Source organism: Heterocephalus glaber, unplaced genomic scaffold (genome assembly GCF_053883595.1).
Source record: "Heterocephalus glaber isolate CG9 unplaced genomic scaffold, H.glaber_assembly_v1.0 deba00001481, whole genome shotgun sequence".
NCBI lineage: Eukaryota > Metazoa > Chordata > Mammalia > Rodentia > Bathyergidae > Heterocephalus > Heterocephalus glaber.
Genome location: NW_028258317.1, coordinates 22,830,930 through 22,839,987, shown reverse-complemented (window position 1 = coordinate 22,839,987; position 9,058 = coordinate 22,830,930). Strand labels below are relative to the sequence as shown.

General features: G+C 33.6%; 1 pseudogene; it reads right to left on the bottom strand.

Moving 5' to 3' along the window:
* Window positions 1-5,800: 5,800 nt before the first annotated feature.
* Window positions 5,801-6,766, bottom strand: LOC101714228 (G patch domain-containing protein 11 pseudogene; annotated as a pseudogene).
* Between the last annotated feature and the right edge of the window lie 2,292 nt (window positions 6,767-9,058).

Sequence of the window (9,058 nt, the reverse complement as noted above, 5' to 3'; positions counted from 1 at the left end):
CATATACTATGGACTGATTTTAGATGATTTTACTGCCATGTAAAATGTTCTGATAATTTCAGTGTTTCCTAATACATCCAATTATCTCATATTTTGCCATTCAGCTTAATTTTCCTAGGCAACATTACTTTACTTACAAACAACTCTGTATCAGAATGAGCCAAATGGAGTTTTGATACAAAACTGCTGGTAACCTGGGGATATTATAGGTGAATTTTATGTCAACAAGTTGTTTGTTTTTTCTGATTTTATGAGTGTGGCATATTTTTTGGAGATGGAATATAAAGACTATAATTCAACTATTTTGTCTTTAGAAATACTTGTTTTCATTTTAATAGACAATTGTTACATAAGTTTAACCATTTCATTCCTAATATCTTATTTATCAAGATAACTGAAACAACTGGTCTGATGTTTTGGTAGTGTGATTCTTTCAGCTTCCACATATAGATCAAGTTTTCAGTAATCTAACTGTGTCACTATATTTAAAATTTTAAATGAAAAATATTTTTCCTCTAAAATCAACTATGTCTTTTTCTCTCAGATTTAATGTAATTCCCAAGAATAATGGTGGTGATGATCAACATACAATACTGAGATGAAGAAATCTTTACATTCAGTATTGTGAATTATTGGGAAAGTAGTTATTCCCACGCTTACTAAGATATAGACTATCACTGTTTCCTGATTCAAATGGCTGTCAGTGGAGCATTCTCTATATTTTCAATACAATACTTTATTTCTAATTCTATATTTTATTTTATAGTTACAATTATTTCTAAAAGTGATCTAGATACCTAAATTCATATTTAAGATTCTCTTCTCACTACTCTTTTAAATACATTTATTAGCATATTAAATTGAATTTTTGGCTGTCCCCTTCAAAGTCATCATGTTCACTTCAGCTGATGAGCACATTTGCATAGGCTTAACTATGCAAATGAGGAGGTTGAATTTGGCAATTTATAAATTCCCTTTTAAATCTTGTGGAAAATAGAAAATACAAAATAAAATAGAAATATGAAGAGAGATGAGGAAAAGACAAAAATATAAATGTATATTGGGTTGGCAACTAGGATCAAATTTCAAAATGTGCCATAGAGTTAAGATTTTTATGCTAATTCTCTCACGAATGTAATTTTTGAGACCTATGTACTTTCATTTCTTCCAATTTTTTCTTCCACTTGTGCTATGCTGGCTAATTCTATTAAAGGGATTATATAGATTTCAAAACTGTTGCAGGTGGAAAAGTATTTAGAAATCACTAATCACCTAATATTTTATAGATGAAAAAATTAAAGGTGAAGTAGCTTGCTCCAAATTTCCTCACTAGCAGAATATTTACAAAACCCAATACTTTGGCCCTTCAGCTTGAGCACTCCATTTCCCTGGAGCTTCATTCTCATTTACCCATTTACACTATGTTTGTCCTTCCTTTCCATAGGGACAAAAGAAAGTGTAGTGTATCTTGATTACAGAAAGAGTAGGATGCTTTTGTGAGTGACTGATTAGAGAGATGAAATTGCCAATTGTCACAATATTTTATTGCTATGAATGGCAGACTTTTGAGTATATTGAGATGATGCTTAGCATATCCTTGAAACATGACTGCTTTTGTGCAATCAGTTTTATTGTAGTCATAAATCATAAAGTCCAGAAAGGAAGGAAGATTCCATTTCCTCAGCTTTCTTTTGCTCCCTCAAGGGAGGACTGTAATGCAAAAGGCCTTTAGAGCTTACTATTGTACTAATAAAGGAAATTCTAGATGATATATTTTATCTACTATCTCATACTCAGAGCTATACCACTATTGTCTCAGGATCAGCCTTAATGGATGGTATTTGTTTCTTCCATTAAATTACACATATGAGCATAAAGAAGACACATGGTGAATCTGTGTGTAGAAATCTTAAATATATAGTATATGTTAAGCATGAAATTATTCACTTCTTTTTATAAATCTGGAGAACAGAGCAAGCAAAAGCTTATATGAAGGGCTACTGTTTATACTTTTTAAAATGGCATTCTAACTTAATTTGTTCAATTTTAAGATTGATGTAAACAATATATGGGTTGATATTTCTCTCCCATTAAAGATATTATATGACAATAACTAAAGCAATTACAAAAGCAATACGGAATCATTTATCACCTATTATTATTTACAGAGTATTATTTATAGCAGTATGAACTTTTGTTATACTATCCATGTGACTGTTAAGAAAACTGAAATACAGAAAATTTAACTGTCTTTTTCAAGCTGCACAGGTTCATTGTGAATGTCCTGGCCATTATCTATATGAGTTCACTCACTGTGCCTTCATATTATCTAAACTATCAAAAAGACAATCATACAAATAATAATTTATCTTCTGAGACACAATATATATTTAATTTTGAATATAAAGCATTGCTTAGTTATACCAGCTTAATGACACCTTCTAAAATCAAAGGCTATGGGAAGAGTTTAATACTTTTAAATTATATTTAATTCAATCATGTATTAAAAATATTCTGATATATAAATATATATACACTCTACATAATCAAGTTAAAAGGCAATTATTTATATTCTAACATATTCATTATGACATTTATAATTAAAAACATAAACATTCATCATTAGAGAAATGAATCATGACATATCTTTATGTGTCACATATAGAATATAATATACTTCATATATATTTCTTTCCCTTCTTTCCTTTCCCCCAAAGGAAAAAACTAAAACAAAGGCTATGTAAATAGGGAGAGGTTAAAGGCAGGGGAAGGGAATGAGATAAATATACGAATCAAGATATACCATGTAAAGGTACAAATTCCTAATGATGAATGTCATCATGTTGTATACCTACAATGTACCAATAAACTTAATGAATAAAAAAGAATAAAATATAGCTATTAAACCAGAAGTTTTGAAAACATTTTAATATCACAAAGTAATGCACATAATATTAAATAAAATGATGAATGAATATAATATTAAATAAAGAAAACTTTGCATGTAATATGATCTTCATTATGCAAGCACATATATACTCAATCAGAGAAAAGCAAGGGGAAAAAATACACCCAAGAATTTGAGAGTAGCAATCACTAGGGAACCTATCACTGTAAATTTTTGTTTATATTTTTATATATTTTTATTTATTTTTTATATTGCAGCCTATATATGTAAACAACAAAATTTTACTTAAAATATTATTTGTTATTTGCCTCAGACACTCTTAGTAGAGTTGTTATTTCTGAAAAAATTGAGGTAGGAAATGCAATGAAAATTTATCACACAAGGTATTGATCTTATATTGAGGCATCTTATTGTCTCTTAATATCTAAAAGAAATTTTAAGTTTCTTTAGAAAAGATATTTAGACCAACATCTCCAGGTTTAAATGAAATTTACCTACAATTATCAACTAAAATTTTTTTTAGAAATACAATTTTGGTTTAAAAATCCTGGAAAGTTGAGAGGCCCACCCTGATACCATCAGTAAGTGCACACAGATCCCAATGAGAAGCCAGTGTGGCTACAGGCAGGTATACTTGAAATATATACCTAAATATATGCCTACAATGTACCAATAAAATTAATAATATAAGAAAAGAGGATCTGGAAAAAATGAAATCAGAAATAATTTCTTGGATAAGAGCAAAGATTGTGCCCATGGTGCAAGACATGATAAATAAATCTAGACTGGACACAGATATAAAAATAGAGGAGTTGGGCCTGGGATTTAGCTCAGTGGTTCTGCCACCTGCCTTGCAAGCGCAAGGTCCCAAGTTTGATCCTTGGTACCAAAAAAACCAAAAAAAAAAAAAAAAATAGAGGAGCTGAGGAATATGATAGAATCCCAACATAGAAAGCAAATGAAATCCATAAAAGAGATGTAAACAGATTTCCAGGAGATTAAAACTCCATTGGAAGTTTACACAGCAGAATGAGCCAATGTGAGGACAGAATTTCAGATACAGAAGATAAGATTGCAATAAGTAACCAGGAAAAGAAAAATGTTTTCAAAATATTAAGGGACCAGGAGAAATCAATCCAGCAGCTGCTAGATGGTGCAAAGAAGAATAACATAAGACTGATTGGAGTTAATGAAGAAACAGAAGAGAGTGCAAATAACATAAAAAAACCTGTTCACAGAAGTAATTGTAGAAAACTTCCCAAGCAGGGGAAAGGAATTTGACATACAGAGAAATGAGGCATATAGGACTTCAACTAGCCATGATAAAAAAAATCTACATATAGCATATAATAGTTAAGATTCCACAAATCCAACAAAAGAACAAAATTCCAAAACCAGTTAGAAAAAAGAAACAAATCACATACAAAGGAAAGCCCATCAAAATCACAGCAGATTTCTCAATACAAACCCTCACAGCAAGAAGAGCTTGCAGTGACATATTCCAAGCCCTAAAGGAAAACAACCTCCAAACCCAGACTGATGTGCCCTGCAAAACTATCTTTCAAAATTGATGGAGAAATAAGATATTTTCATGACAAAGAGCACCTAAAGAACTTTATGAATACCAAACCAGCATTCCAAAAATTTTAAACAATATCCTAGGAAAAGACAATGAGGGTCACATCCCCAGGAAGCCCAGCAGAATGATTCCACCAGGCACAAGAAGAAATTAAGTGCAAAAGTGGAGAATCCAATAAAAAGAAAAAGTCATGACCAGGATAAGTCAATACATATCAGTTATAACCATCAATGTTAATGGTCTCAATTCACCAATCAAAAGAAATAGGCTGGCAGAATGGTTCAAGAAGCAAGATCCAACAATATGATGCATACAAGAAACATTTAAATCAAAGAGACTCATACACTGAAAGTTAAAGGGTGGAAAACAATACTACATGCAACAGGACCTCCAAAAAAAGCAGAAGTGTCTATCCTATTTGCAGATCAAATAAATCAAACCAACATTGACTGAGAGGGACAAAGGACACCACATCCTTGTAAAGGGAAAAATCCAAGAGGAAATGACAACAATCTTAAATATCTATGCACCAAACACTAGTGCGCCCAACTATATAAAACAAATACTAATGGACATAAAAAAATCATAGAAGCACTAATACAATAGTAGTGGGGGACTTCAATACCCCACTGTCACAAATAGATAGATCAGATGGACAGAAAATAAACAATGAAATACTAGAACTCAATCAAACTCTTGAACAAATGAACTTAACAGATGTTTACAGAGTGTCCCACCCACAAAGTCAGAATATATATATATTTTTGGCTGCACATAGTGTCGTTCTCTAAAATAGAACATATACTTGCTCATAGAATATGTTTAAATAAAGTGCAAAGGAATTGAAGTTATCCCCTGTATATTATCATACCATAGTGGGAAGAAATTGGAGATCAACAGCAAAAGCATCAAAAAGAATTTCATAAACACATGGAAATTGAACAATACACTTCTGAATAACCAACGGGTCACAGAGGAAATTATTATTATTTTTTAAATTTTTTTTAAATTTTTTGCCCAGCCCCTGCCTGGTTCCATACTCTTGAGGGCTAAATGGCCTCAGAACATAAAGTGGGCTTTCCCCCTACAAGGCAGAGGCCTATTGTGCTCTCTAATCAGGAAGAAATATTAGGGAGTCTGAGTAGAGAAAAAGCAAACCCTTTTCTCTATTTCTACTTCACCACTAATACGGCTGACATTCTGATCTCCCTCCTGTGTCTTATTTTTCATTTTGTTCCAAAACTAAGTGAGGAATAAGAGTGTTACCTGTTGGGGTCCTCAGTCAACTGCACAAGCATCACAGTACAGTCATAAATTGTAATTGTCCAAATCTTCATATTTGTGTTCTGAAGTAGAATTGTGTTGCTTTTTTCAGGTCAGCAAACAGTGATATTCTAAAGTACAAAATACATGTAAAGTACAAAAAGAACAAAGCATCATATGAAGGTCCTCTCTCCTTACTGGAATAAACAATTCTTATTTTATTATGAATGATCTTAGTCGTGATCTGCAGAAGTTGGTCCTGGGCAATTTGAAGATAGATCTTCTTTATCTTCATAGGCTGTTCCACACCAAATACAATATAGATGTTCTTCCCTTAGATAACTAGTTAGTATTTGTAGTTTTTCCAGTACACTTAAATCTTCACTCTTATATTCATCTTCATCCTCTTCTTTTTCTTATTCCTCTTCTTCAGTCTCTTCTTCAGGCTTCAACCAGTACCATGCCTCTCTGGGAACCTGAATATTCTTCTGAGTATCTAATTGTTGACAGGCTCGCTGGCTTCTTTTAAGATCTCCTTCAAGCTTCATCTTGCTTGTTTTTAAGTCTCATCCGAACCTGTGCTGCAGCTTTTTCTTTAGCTTGGTTTTTCATGTGAATCTTTCTTCTGTAGCTTTCTAATTTTTCTTCTGCATTCCATTTTAATAATGACTCGTGACCAATGCCACTTTTCCCTGTTTTGACATTAAGAGGAATTGGCTCAATAATACCACCTCCGCTCTTGCCAAGAGCTTGACCACTTTTATAGCCCATCTTTTGGAGCAAAGCAAACCCTTTGTTTTCACAGCCGAGTGCATTTTTCAACCCAGTGTCACGTCTTTCTCTTTCCTCTTCTTTTAAACTCTTCTATTTTTCAAATTAGCTTCCTGTTGCTTTTCTTCTTTTCGATGGGCTTCTAGGATTTGCCTCAGCATTGGAAATCCTGGTCCGATATCTTCTTGGACATTAACAAAGGAATCAGACATATAATGAGCTTCTTCTGCCATGTTCAACTTCATATGGTAATACTATCTGACAGAGATACTTGGCCAGGTCTAGGTCCTGAGAGTGCGTGGTGCACATGCGCTGTGAACCTCTCATCCCCCAGTGCTTCCGAGTGCCGACTCTCACAGAGGAAATTAAAGAAGAAATCAGATAGTTCATACAATTAAATGACAATGTCAGTACAACATATCAGAACTTATGGGACACAATGAAAGCAGTCTTATAAGAGAAATTCATAGCAGTGAACACTCATATTAGGAAAACAGAGAGAGCTCAAATAAACAACCTGATGCTGAACCTCAAGCTTCTAGAAAAAGAAGAGCAGAATGAACCCAAAGATCTTACAAAGGAAGAAGTTATAAAGATCAGAGTAGAAATCAATGCAATGGAGACTAAGAGAAGACTAAGAAAAGACCCAAAACCATGCAATTAGGAATGAAAAGGATGAAATTACAATGGACCCAGAAGAAATTCAGAGGATCCTCAATACCTACTTTGCAAACCTTTACACCAATAAGATGGAAAACACAGAAGAAAGGGACAGATTCCTAGATAGGTATGAATTGCCAAAGTTATTTAATCAAAGTTGAATAAAAAAGACCTAAAAATTCTAAAAACTCAATATCAATCAATGAAATTTAAAACATAATTAAAAACTTATCAATGAAGAAAAGCCTGGGCCCTGATGGCTTCACTGCTTAATTCTACAAGACATTTAGAGAAGAACTATTAAAACTAAAGTTTAAACTTGTCAATGAAATTAAAAGGGAAGCAATTCTCCTGAATTCATTCCTGGAAGCAAGCATCACCTTAATCCCAAAAGCATAGAAAGACCCAACCTAAAAAGAGAACTATAGGCCAGTCTCACTAATAAACACAGATGCAGAAATCCTTAATAGGTTTCTGGCAAGTAGAATGCAGAAGATCTTCAAGAAGATCATAAACCCTGACCAATTAGGATTCATCCTAGGGATGCAGGGATGGTACAACATATGCAATCAATAAATGTAGTACATTATATTAATAGAGCAAAGGCCAAAATACATATGATCATCTCAACAGACCCAGAAAAAGCATTTGACAAAATTCAACACACATTCATGATAAAAACCTTACAAAAAATTGGAATAGACAGTCTCTACCTCAACCTGGTAAAAGCTGTCTATGGAAAACCAACAGCTAATATCATGCTAAATGTTTAAAAACAGGGCCAGGTTGGGCAGGGGATTTAGCTCAGTGGTTTCACCACCTGCTGCACAAGTTCAAGGACCTGAGTTCGATCCCCGGTACCAAAAAAAAAAGAAAAAAAGAAAAAAACAGGGTTGGTTATTTAGCTAAGTTGCACCATGTCTGCCTTGCAAGAGCAAGGTCCTGAGTTTGATCCCCGGTACCAAAACAAACAAACAAACAAGCACAACAAAAACAAACAAAAACCCCCTGAAATCCTTCACACTAAAATCAGGAACAAAACAAGGATGTCCCTTATCACCATTCCTGTTCAATATAGTTTTGGAAACATTACCACAGGAATTAGAAAAGAGAAAGAAATAAAAGAAATAAAGATAGGAAACAAAGAAATCAAATTGTTGTTATTTGCAGATGAAGACCCCAAGAACTCCACCAAAAGTCTTCTATACTTAACCACATTCAGTAGAGTGGCTGAATACAAGGTCAACACACAAAATCAATAGCTTTCCTGTATTCAAACAACAGACTCACTGAAAAGGAACTGGAGAAACAACTCCCTTCACAATAGCATTCAAAAAAATGAAATGCCTAGAAATCAAGCTAATGGAAGGAATCAATGACCTCTATAGGTCAATTATTATAGCACTCAGAAAAAGAGACGGAAGAGGATATCACAAAATGGATAAACATCCCTTGCTCCTGGGTAGGAAGAACCAACAGTGAAAATGGCCACACTTCCAAAACTGCTATACAGATTCAATCCAATCCCAATTGAAATTCTAGCAGCATACTTCACAGACCTTGAGAAAACAATCCAAAAATTCATTTGGAACCAGAAGAGACCTAGAATAGCAAAAGCAATTCTAGACATTAAAGACAAGGTAGGTGGTATTACAATCCCCAACTGGAAACTATACTGCAAAGCTACAGTGATAAAAACAGCATGGTACTGGTGAAGAAACAGCTGAGGTTCAGTTTAACAGATTAGAAGATGAAGAAACAACTCCAGACACACTCAGCCACCTTTTTATCATTTACAAAGGAGATAAATACCCTCACTGGAGGAAAGATAGCCTCTTTAATAAATGATGCTGGAAAAATTGGGTTTCAGATTGCCA